General features: G+C 37.0%; 2 long non-coding RNA genes across 2 annotated transcripts; one reads left to right on the top strand and one right to left on the bottom strand.

The window, feature by feature from the left end:
- The first annotated feature begins 4521 nt into the window (after window positions 1-4521).
- LOC144988345 (uncharacterized) lies at window positions 4522-6310 on the top strand. Its single transcript, XR_013652215.1, has 3 exons — window positions 4522-5294; window positions 5720-5834; window positions 5915-6310. It is a non-coding gene; the product is annotated as an uncharacterized LOC144988345 (long non-coding RNA).
- LOC144988346 (uncharacterized) lies at window positions 6296-8143 on the bottom strand. Its single transcript, XR_013652217.1, has 2 exons — window positions 7291-8143; window positions 6296-6666 (listed from the first exon to the last, which is right to left on the bottom strand). It is a non-coding gene; the product is annotated as an uncharacterized LOC144988346 (long non-coding RNA).
- Window positions 8144-12768: the final 4625 nt, after the last annotated feature.

The raw sequence follows: 12768 nt of genomic DNA, 5'->3' as shown, positions 1-12768 counted from the left end.
TTAGAAACTGAGCCAACTCAGCTAAGACAAAATGGCCTTTGTTTATTTTGAAAACTAGGGAGCTGTGGCATTCGAGTAAAGGAATCAAGTCATAATTTTAATGTATATGAGCAAAATATCTGTTTTTATGACACAAAACATACAGTTAAAGGGGTCAAAATGGGGAGCAATAAAGGAAAGCAAACATATTTTTATTCTCTGAGGATTTTGTTATAAACCAGCAGTGGATGCAGTTTGTTTTTACTAACAGAAACGGGGGAAGGTTTTGTCTTTTTCTGTTCTTCAATTATCACAAATGACTTAAAGCTACTTCTTAATGCCTTAGTCACATGAACCCATATGGGTGCTATAGGTTTTTCAGTTTTGCAGGCCTATGGAGAGAGAAGTGTCTGCATCTTAAGAAGAGTCCAGGTGTGTCTTGATGCTCACGCAGCTAGGGACGTCATGGAAATTGAACTCACAATTGTTGTTTGTGTATGGTTTTACAACTGTAGATCAAACGATTTACGACCTAGATATTTCCTGCCGGCCTCGTACCGATTTGCCTGTTTCTCACCAAGAGACAGCCAGTATCCACCTGTAAGGGCAGTTATGTCTAAGGCAAAAATCACAGACCCCAATTGCGTGGTCAGTGTGCATTTGTGACAAAAGCATTATTCATGGTAAAAGTAGATGAAGATCCTCATTTTTTTTGGTAAGGATGTCTTGAAGTTGATCAGTCAAGGATGAGAGTCAACTTCAACAGAAAGTAGATTCCCTTTGTGTATTTTGTTTACTGACATGCATGGAAATAAAATACGGATAACTTCAAGGAACCATGGAAGAAAAACCAGTGCTGAAAGCACTGTATTTTTTGGGACCAAAATTGAATGCTGCCTCAAAGGTAACATCAGCATGATTAAATGGTCCTTACATTCTTTCTTTAACAGTTTGCAAGTATATGCTAAAGTAGAAAAAAGCCCTTTTGCGCTGATAAGAAACACTTTGCAGTATTGAAGTGTTTATGCAGTCAGCCTAAATCAGCTGATTCTGTTGTGGAGAAAAGTAACTTTCCATCACTAAGCAACACTTTATGCTAGTAATGTGTTGCATATTGGTGCAAAGTCGATATTAAAAGCTCTTTTTCCTGACACCATCAGCAGATTCATGCTGATAAATTGTAGCAAATATGCGTAACTCAATGTGTTTTGTCAAAGAGTGTGTGTCATTATGTGTCGCCGGCGACATCTCCAGTGTAGAAGGATTAAAGCTGCATGTCCTGGTTTAAGGAATGTCGACGACAATATAAAAGACAGTGAAAAAAGTCTGATTAAGAATTTTGGGTGTTTGTAAGGAAACAAAACAAAATTGCCAGGTTTTCTTGCCTTTTCTTGAACAGGATAATCCTATTTTCCACCCCAGTATGAGATCGCCCTTCAGCAATACCCTTAATTAAACTGGTCTCAAGTTGAATTTTTTTAAGCAGCATCAACAAAAAAAAAAAAATCCAAAAAGCTGCCATTGACCACATCATGACTCCTCTTAAACCCTCCCTCTTCTGTCTCAGAGACACACTTGCCAGCCTTTCTTCTTCTCCATGTTAACAACTTGACCCCGTTTGCTCCGACTGCTCCTGCCCTTAACGACTGTTTCTGCTGCCTAATCGCAGGTAGGAATTTAAAAAGGTCAGTGCTCGCCACATGTGATGAATTCCTTACAACTAATAAAACCTGCAACAACTTCACAGGCCTGCGGGAAGCTTTCATACTAATTCAGACTGCTGCACTTTTCTCACAGAGACGTTCCATACGTTGGTTTAAAGTAGGTCTGCACAATAAATCGCAAATTCATCGTCATCGCGATATCAAGCAGTGCAATACGCATATCGCAAAAGATGGCTAAAATTGCAAAAAATGGTCACCTTAAATGTGTTAAAACAATCTTATGGCAGCTTGAAGTATTTCATGGATCAAAGAAATCATTTATGCATTTGACCAATCAGATGGAGCCCTTTTATGTTAGATGCTTGCCTCCTATGTAGATGTGGGTCATTTGGAGTATAATTTAACTTATGTTGACTTTTACTTAAATAAAAGTGTTGCAGTGAAATTTCCATTTTGGAAATTTCAAAAACTTTGGATCTTTTGCTATTTGTATATGTATTGCAAGTTATAACATCATCGCAATATTGATCACTAATATCAGAAAACCTTTCCTCATATCATGCGGCCCTGTTTTAAAGTCACTTCTGCTAAATGTCTGTTGACAAGAAAAACTTCAATCATCATCATAAGTTTGAGTCACACCATTTTTGATAGTTTATTCTTTACGTTTTGTTTTTTTTAATCCCTCATACATTTTCTAAATCTCACCCTTACATTTACTGAATATCTTGTTAAAGGACTGAGACTGAAATACTGCCGCTCTCAAGTCTGGTGCTTCTTTTCCAAATGAGACAGTCCCAGCTGACCCCATCACTCAGGAGCAAGGCTTCAGGAGGATGTGTGTCTGTGAGCAATGGAAGTACGATGGCTTGGGGGTTTTTTTGGTCTACACTGACAATGACCGGACCGGGGGTGGTCTGCGGGGAAGCCGGAGCATCAGCATGCGCTGGAGGAGGAAAAAGCAGACAGTAAAGTTCATCCAACAGTTCATTGGTGTGTCAGCAGAATTTATTACAGTCTTTGATGTTCATTACTTAACCTGAATAAATTCTCTGTATATTTGTAGTTGTATTGAGGTAAAAATCCAACACAACAAAATGTTATCTCAGTTAAACTTTCTTTAAAAGCAAACTTATAAATAAAAAATGTTTTGCTAAACCAATTCTATCTACTGTATTTTTCTGCATTGTAGGGGCAGCGAATTACAATTCTCATCTTCAATGAATGGTCTATTTACAGTATGTCATCTATGAGGCGCATTGAACTATTTCGTGCCTTAAGCAAAACAAAAGAGTCAGAGATAAGTCCATCAGTCAGACAGACTTTAGTAACTACATTCACAGTAATTCTATTACAGGTATTTATGATACCTGTAACTCCCCACCTTGTTTGCAACACGAAAAAAAGACTGATACTGCAAAATAAAAAGTAACACATAAAAAACAGACTGATACCGACAACAAATGTCACTCCTTTCCTTGTTCGTAACATGTAAAACAAACAGTATAATACCTCTACAGCAGGGGCTTCTCAAAGTTTTTGTAGCGGAGGGCCAAATTAGGAACTCGACATTAGACTGGGGGCCAATTTTGGTGAAAAAAATTGATAAACAGAAAAAGTTGTTTTTAATAACTTTAATGACCAAGTGTCATTTGTGCAATTAACCAGGCCCTCCAGAAGTTTTCCCAGTCTCGGTCGGAGGTTGCCGTCCACAGATCTTCTACTCGTCTAATAATTGTGTCACTTGACAGACTTAATTCTTCAATTTTCTCTTTTGCTAAAAACAAACAATGTCAGCTACTTTCAGCACACATTCTTTTTACAAATTCCCGGTCACTGAAGAGCTTGCTACGCCGGGCCATTTCCAAAGCCACAACGTAGCTAGCTTCTGTCACAGCTTCACTGGATTTAGTCATTTTTGTAAACATTATCTGCAGTGCAGCACAGCCTTGTTGTAGTTGCTGGAGCTTATTGTTGCGCTCCTCGCCGGTAACTTTGTTATAGATTTTATGATTTGTAACATAGTGAAGATTTCTATTGATTTCTTTGAGCATTGCATTTACCTGCTTGCAAATAAGGCACAGGACATTTAGATAAAGCAGCCATCTAAAAATGCATAAAAACGCTTCTCTGGAGTTAAAGTAGTTTCTCCACTCTGTGTGGTAGTAGGAACATCTGCAGTAACTGAACATGCATCAGTATTCACTCCTGATCCTTCTCAGCGTTCAGTCGCTCACACACTGTTAAACAGTGAGACACCCACTGTTTTCTCAGTGTAACCAAAAACTGTCAGAGTTTCAGCTCACGTAAATCTTTTCTCTTCAACTGCTTTATGTGCAAACAGGTCGAACATTTATGGGGTCGTGAATTTATCGGCTGTCAGTAAACAGCAGCTGGAAGAGACAATCCGAGGATCCAAAAGCTTTATGTTAGAATCTAAATATGCGAACAATACCTGAAGGAGAGTCAGGATCCGCAAATAGAGCCCAGAAAAGAAAAAAAAAATCATAGTATTAGTATTTAACAGAAATAATAAACACAATTGTTTCGTTGTTGTTGTTTTTTTGTAATTTAAAAGGAAAAAAAATGTTTTTCTTTTTGTTATTATAAAATGAATAAATAAAAATAAAACACAAATCTGAAAAAAAAACTTTAATCTGCTAGAAATTCTATTATATTAATGTATTTTTGGGAAAAATAATTTCTAAGAAAAATAACCTTAAAAAAAGAATTTTGGAGAGTTGGACGTCCAAAGTATGCCAAAGTAATTTAGTAGAACAGCTAAATCTAAATTAAACTCACAAGGTTTTACATTTCAACGCAAATTTTCAAAGTGTAAAGATAAAGAGGAAGTGCTATGTCAAGCAAAAAATCTATGGTCAGATGACAAAACTACGGTGGCCCTGAAGTGCAAAGCATTCAACAAATCACTCGATACAAAAACATTTTTAAGATCACAACAACAATTAAAAAAAAAAAAAAAATTTTAAAAAGCAGCATTACATTTTAGAAAACAAAACAAAATTTCAGAAACCAAAACTTGAAAAACAAAAATGACAAAAAAAAAAAACATTTCAGAAAACAAAATTAATTTCCAGGAAAAAAAGAAATATTAAAAAATGAAAACATTTCAGAAAAAAAAAAATCCAGAAAAAAAATGAAATATTAAAAAATGAAAAACATTTCAGAAAAAAAAATTCCAGAAAAAAATGAAATATTAAAAAATGAAAAACATTTCAGAAAAAAAATGAAATATTAAAAAATGAAAAACATTTCAGAACACAGAATGAATTTCCAGAAAACAAAACGAAATCTTCAAAAATGAAAAACATTTTCAAACCGGAAGAGGCAGGTACTATGGGACAACGCTGATTGGATGATGATTTTTGTCAATCATTTGAACTGAAAAGTATTTTAAATGAAGCGATGACGGATTTTATCGTCCAAACAACAATGTACTATAATAATCCACGTATTTCCCATTTATATATCAAATAAAAAATGCAGCAAACTGTTAATGAACTTTAAAATTATTTTTTTAACATTTCGCCTGACACACGGTCACCCGGAAGTAGTTTGTGAGCACTTTTACTTTGAACGCTGTGCGCTAATGTCTACGGCTGCGAGGTTCACGCTGTCAATCATCTTTAGGTAAGAATCAATTCTGTGATCTTTTCTTTTGTCAGTCACATGTCTCTAAGGATGTTAATTTTAGGATGTTAAAGTGCTGCTTTGAAAAGATAATTTATTTTTATCTTGCGCATGCGCAAAAAGAACCCGATGGAGACGAACCGTCTTCACATGATAGCCGTTCCCGTTTTCGGTGACAACATGAGAGAAAAAGCTCCGAGCCAGCCTGATTCTGTGATTTATACTGTAATTACAGTAATTATATGGCATCAGTGTTGCTAAAAATCGACTTTAAGACTGAAATCAGTAAACAAGTTCTTATGGGAAATAATATTTAAGTGCATTGTATATTTTTGAACCATGCATATACACATATACTGAAACTTAAAAATGAACTTTAAAGTTTATAAAATACTTAATTGAATTAACATGTGATATTTCTGCAGGTGAAGTTTCTCAAAGCGAAGTTCCAGAAAGGTTTGTGCTGCAGAAGAACAGATGGCAGCTCTACATGGGAATACAAAAAGACTAAAGTCATTCAGATCATTGTGCAGTGTACAGGCAAGTCACCATGATTTATGTGCAATGTAATCAATAAATATTATTTAACCTTAATATCTAATTTTTTTTTTTAATTGCAGGTCCTTTAAAAAAAAGTCTTTAACCTGCTGCATAAGCCTGATTAGTTGTAAATGATGCAGTGGGGAGTGAAAGACGAAGCACAATTCCTGGCTTTAGCGTCGGGCTGATGATCTGGAAATCACATCTATGAGGAACCGCATCAAACACTTGTACAACTCCAAACAACTTAATGTTCCTTTAAGCAAAACTCCAGTTTAAAATGTTCATATTAGACTTGCTTCATTTAGGAGTTTTTCCATGTTTACCATTTTAGGTTTTAAAGCTTTATTAACAAAGATGATGTTTGATTTTCAAAGCTGTTGTTTAGAAATGTATTTTTGTCAATGAAAAAACTGAATGCTGATGTGAGGATTGTAATAATGGATATGAAAATAAACAAATTTGTTTCATAGCAATGCAGTATATTTATTGAAAACTTAACATGAATACGTTATTCAGTAACAGAAACAAAGAAACTGTTGTTGATTTCCCTTTATGGGCTTCTTCATGCAGTCAATCAAATGTTGCGTTTACATTCAGCATTTACTCAGCCTACCTGTCAGTCACATTTATTAGAGGAAAAAATGCATCTGGGAAAAGTCTGTTTGTGCTTAACAACTATATCAAAAAGAGTCATGTCAGGGAAGTTTTGTCCACATTGCTGCTCAGCATCACATCCTGAGGAAGTTGTACAGGTAAGGGACCCCAGTTCCTGCTCGTACATGCTTGCAGCTTCCTCTGCACTGGACTCCAGCTCCAGCTCTTGAAATCCCTGACAGAGATAAATTAATAAATTAAAAATCCCTGACAGAAAAACATCAGCTGCCGTTCATCTTTCATTCAGGAAAAAGTTGAGTTCATCAAAATGAGGAGAAAATGGGTTAAACCAGAAATTCATTAGGGAGGGGTCAAAACACCAAACTCAGAATAAAATACATTATTTCAGTCTTATAAAAAATACATTCTAAAACAATTTGGTATTCCTCCTCTGCCTGAAAGACTAAAACGTTTTTTTTAAAGATTTATTTTACACTACAGACTTTGCCACCTTTAGTTACACACCTGGACGTGTCTGATGATGTGCACATCCAGTCATTTACTGTCATGTTTCTGTGCACTGACACAATCTAAAGTCACAGATCTTAATAGTGTGAATAAGAAGCATTCATAAATGTTATTCTGAGACACAAACTGCTGCAGTTTACCTGACAGCTTTGCTGATTTATGCTGCTGGTACACCTGTCTGTGAATCCTGCCCACGTGACCCCCCTCTCCAGCTGATGAGGTAACCTGTCATTAACGTATGACTGAAGGATCTTGGATCTGTCTGTAAACACCCACCTAGAAATCACGTTTAACGCTACATTTATTAGATCAAACAAATGTGCCTCCATACCTTATCTGTGGATGGCGGGACTGCATTTCCTGATGATGTGCGCCGTCTTTAACACCCGTTTCTTCGCAGCTGCTGCTTTAGACAGAATCCTCTCACGACATTTCGAAACATTTGTAAACCTGGTTGGTGTTGATATTTCTGCGTGCGTTCTGTCATCACATCCACTAAATATTCAAAGATTAAAGTTTATGTTAACGTTTTACCGTCCCTTTCTTTGTTTACCTGCAGAACGGACGTCATCCACACAAACTACTTCCGGGTGACCGTTCTGCTTCAGACGAAATATTCAAAAAATAATTTAAACCTTCATTATCTGTTTGCTGCATTTTTGATTTAATATGTAAATGGGAAATACGGGAATTATCATGGTACATTGTTGTTTGGACGATAAAATCCGTCGTCGCTTCATTTAAAATACTTTTCAGTTCAAATGATCGACAAACATCATCATCCAATCAGCGTTGTCCCATAGTACCTGCTTCTTCCGGTTTGGAAATGTTTTTCATTTTTGAAGATTTCGTTTTGTTTCTGGAAATTCATTCTGTGTTCTGAAATGTTTTTCATTTTTTAATATTTCATTTTGTTTTTCTGAAATGTTTTCATTTTTTTTATTTCATTTTGTTTTCTGGAAATTATTTTTTTTTCTGAAATGTTTTCATTTTGTAATATTTCTTTTTTTTCTGGAAATTAATTTTGTTTTCTGAAATCTTTTTTTCTTTTTTTCTTTTTTCTTTTTTATGTTTTGGTTTCTGAAATTTTGTTTTGTTTTCTAAAATGTAATACGCTTTTTAAATTGTTGCTGTGATCTTAAAAATGTTTTTGTATCGAGTGATTTGTTGAATGGTTTGCACTTCAGGGCCACCGTACAAAACAGTCATGGAAGATATTGGGAGTTCTTGACATTTTCAACCACATGATCTGGCATCTTATTTACTTCCATAAATTTAACAGGTTCTTCAAAAGGTTCCTTCTGTTTAACCAGATTGAGTCCAAGAACTTGTCGTGCTGTGAAGACATTACTATTATTTTTTAGCTAAATTAGGCCTCAATTTATGTTTTGCACGGACATGATGGTTAAGATGGTTAAGATCTGTCTTTTAATAATATTATACTAGGACTCTGTTGTGCCTCTGCAAAACAAGCTTTTGGAAAAACATCACAAATAATTTAGAGGAAGTCATTCAACTGGCTTTTGTTGTGAATCCAAAAAGACAATCGACCAGCTCTAGGGATTTGAGTGAATATGAACTGTGGTGCTAAAGTTTAGTAAAACTCACACAAGGTCAACCAGACGTGTTCCTGTGGAACCCAGAGACTCCTGAATCTGGCTTCTCTCTGTCCCGTCTGCCACTCTCCGAATAAAACAGTCTTTGTGAAAAGAGGTGATGCTGTGCTTCCAGAACACACAGCAGATGAATGATGGCAGACACAAGGCAGGAGTTTCCGGCTTTAGCTATGCAGATCAAAAGCAACATTACATCTACATGCTCTGGCATTATGTGTGGATGTTATCACCTCAACCTCAACAGTCTCAATTTGGTCAGTTTCCCTTAACAACTGCCAAAGATGCATACATTAGTCAGTACCCCCGTAAAATATTTCAAAATCCAGGGATACAAGTAATTCTTATGGGTTTTTCTGCTAAATAACTTGCTATGATGCCAAATAAAATATGCCTATGTCCAAGTTCAGTCCACATTTTTTCAACATATAACTAAAATAGCCACCCCCTCAACTAAGTGGGTTGGGTAGTCTATTAGGCAGCATGGTTGATGACCCCAATATTCATCCCTGTAAACATAGTGTGTTTAATAGGCTATTTCCAACATGTCACATTACTGTAGCAAACTGCCTGCTTGGTTGGAAAGACTGCAGCATTATTTTTGATTAGTAAATGATTTTAATCAAGGGCAGCAGTGGATGCAGTTTGTTTTTTTTAATTTAGAGAAAAATAATTAGTAGTGTTTTTATTGCTCCCATAACCTTGCAAGGATACAAGTGGGAGTAAAAATAAAAATACAAAATTAAGTGATGAGAAATGGACTGAGTGAGTGTGACATCATCCATAGAAAATGGCTTACTTCCAGCTCCAACCAAATTAATTCAATTGGTGATTTGTCTGCTGCCATGTTGAAGCCAGACGTAGGCGGTAAGCAGTTATTGTTCTGAGTCAACGATTTATAGCAACCACTCTCGCCAATCAGGAGTGAGGTTGCTGGAAGTTCACACCCGTACCACTGAAGGCGGGCTTGGGAGAATCTGTCAATCAAACGTTTGAAGTAAGACCTTATTGAGTCATCTGACTCAACTTGAATAACTTCCAGTAGAGAGAAACTATCTATAATGACTGAGTAATAGCTATTAATTTCTAAACGGCCATGGGATATTGGTTTCTTGGAACCAGCGGGTACTTCCTGCTTGGAAACCGGGTGTGTGTGTGCGTGTCGGGGGGGGGGGGGGGGGGGGGGGGGTTCTCTTGTACAGTCAATAGTGTAAACACATTTGGTTTTTAAAAAGCTTAAAATTGGCTATTCACCAAAAAAATAACTAGCTTAAAATCACTGTTTTTCTTTGATTTTAGTTTAAAAAAACTGAAAGTTAAAGCTGACACAACTTCCCCTGGAAATGAAATTTCCTTAACTAGCCACAAAGCTCTGTCAAATCAATGATGTAGCATTATTTTTGGTTTAATTGGATAAATGAATTAGGGATCTTTCTAAAGCACACCCACCATCAATCCATCTGCCAGGGGCGTAAGGGGAACAACAGGCGGACACAGACTCCAGTTGTTTGCATGTGTAAATTAGACAAGAAGCTCAGTGTGTTTTGACATGCGTGTGCATGTATATGTGCGCAGCATAAGAATGGGAGACGGGCTTCCCTGTTTAGGTGTCATGACCCTCCTCACACCCAAAAAAAGGCTGCATTGTTCAGAGAGGTCAGGACCCAAAATCACAAAAGACAAAGAGGTGAATGTGCCTCACTGTTAGCTAAACGGTGAGTCTATAAGACCCTGGAAGAGGAGGAGGAGGAGGAGGAGGAAGAGGAGGATGGGTACACTGATGAAGAGAAGGAGGAGGCGGAAGACCAGGGAATGTCTGTGGTCTGGCTGAGCTGCATGCCAAACCTTACTCCGGATACCAACCCTCCTCGGATGCCATGTTTTTCCTCTTGCTTCTTTTTCTGTGTAAACAGACTTATGGAAAACAGAATGCATTAATTAAGAACATCCACATGCGAGTGGGCGAGAGGTCATCCAGAGTTCCCTGCCGCTGGAAAAACAGGGCTTCCAGGCCAGCCTAATTAGCCCGGGTCTTCATGTTGGGTGGAATAAAACACACAATGTGGACACAGGCACAAACTGGAAAATACGATTACTGCTCTGACCAAAGTCAAGGCCTTTACTGTACCCATGCTCAGTAAGAAACTTGAAGCTAGAGTTCCTGTTGAAAGACCCACTCCGATGAAAATGGTGTGTGAGCAAAAACAGGATTAGAGGCACCATAAAAATCTTAATGTGGACAATCTCAAATTTGGAAACCACTGTTTTCAAAAGTTTTTTTTTAATAACATTAAAGCTATTGTTTGTTTTATTTAACCTCGTTGACCTGGTGTCCACATGCATGAACATTACATTTTAGGTTATATTACCACAGTGATTAATTCTGCATAACTGCGGCCTTGTGATTACATGTGTAGATGGTTAGCGCAAATATTAGCTCAGGTCTAAAAAGGTTAATTCTGTTTCCTCATGGCGCTGATTTTTACCTTGTATCACTTTATGATTTACCCAAAAAATTGCATTCAATGGCAATTTGTAGAACTAATACAAGTATATATCCTAAATAGAGAAAGGTTTCACAATAAAAGTCAGCTGATTTGAAAAAAACATATTACTAATATTTCAAATTAAAATAATTTTAATATTAAAAATTATGAAAGTAACTGTTCTTAATATTCAAATTAAGTGGATCAAAATATAGAATAGTGTCATTGGTTTAGAAAAAAGTCTCTTCCTTCATGATATAGCCGTTACTGTTGGGATTTTATTTATTTATTTTTATTTAACCTGTCGTGTCTAGCTGAGCGAAGAGACAAAAGGTGAAGGCCTTTTGGGTTGGACAAATTTTACTGTTACAATACGTGGTTATGAATCTTCAGATACATGAGGTTTAAATTTGTGTAAACCCCCTTTTGTATTTGAGGCCAAACTTTTTTTTTTATTAATTGTGTTTTTTATACATTTTTGTTGGACCAGACGCAAAAAAGAGAGAAGAGGAAAGTGGGTTTTTAAATACCATCTCCAACGAAAATCATGTTTTGGTGTTTTTTACATGTTCTAGTGGCATTTTTCTGATGATGGAGAACATATGTGATGAACATTAATCTCGAGCAAACAAAAAAGTGCAGGTTGAAAAAGATCCCTGCTCTGCGTGAACTGAGAACTGTCAGCATTGAGGAGGGTGGGGGGTTGCTCCATGCCAATGGTCCAGTCCACAATTTTCTAATGGACTATTTTGTTGGCTAAAAATTGCATAATCATAATTAAAAGAGCACTGGGAACACTTTGAAAATGGATCAAAAGATGATCAGAGTGGGACTTTGAATGAGAGAAGAGGTTAACACCACCACACCTTCCACATATTCCTAGAGCTACAGTAAATTTTTTCTTTACAAAATTGGTCAAATAGCACATTTTGAAAACCTGACCAATTAGCGTAAACGTGTTGGCCATGTTTATACACGACAGCTAAAAGAATAACAGTTCTCATCAAGAAAACCTCACCTGTCAGTGGCTGTAAACAGGCTGTCATGGAAATGGCCCCTGGAGCAAATGAGGACCTTTAACAGAAAGCCTCACATGGAGAAACCCCTCACCCATCCATCCACTCATCCCTCCCTGTCTTGTATCTCACCCACTTTTTCACTCAAAGTCTCTTTGTGCGGTGTGGTCTCAGGCAGGAAGGAACAAGTAGGAACGTCCTGCTTTTACCTCAAACTCTCAGGGAGATAAATATGAAACACAGAAATCCAGACACACTTTGACTGTGTATGTGTGTGTTGGGGGTCCAAACCAGGTCAGGCCAGGATCTGAGCTTCAGATAAGAAGCAGCAGGAAGGATATGAGCCAGAACTCCTTGATCCCTGATGTGGCGGGACTTTTTTCATTTTTTATGAAGTAACAAAAACACTTCAATAATGTTGCAAGTGATAAGTAGAGGTTTGATGAGTGGAGTCCGTTTGTGGCCAACCTAACTTCATTAGGAGGCTGAAAAGCTGGTTCAGCAAAACTGTGGGAGCAGGCTAAAACAAGCAACTTGCCACAGTGTTTTCTTTAATTTAGGCATTGATAAATTATTACACCACAATCTGCTTCATCACCAACGACTATTGATCCACAGTCAACATTCAGTTGGGATCCCCACAAATAAACACTGATGCGGAGTCGGTGCCTTTGGGCTTCAGACGATTCCACGG

This window comes from Oryzias latipes, chromosome 20 (assembly GCF_053564925.1).
Source record: "Oryzias latipes strain Hd-rR chromosome 20, Olatipes_Hd-rR_3.1".
NCBI classification, from domain to species: Eukaryota; Metazoa; Chordata; class Actinopteri; order Beloniformes; family Adrianichthyidae; genus Oryzias; species Oryzias latipes.
This window is presented reverse-complemented; position numbering and strand designations above follow the sequence as displayed.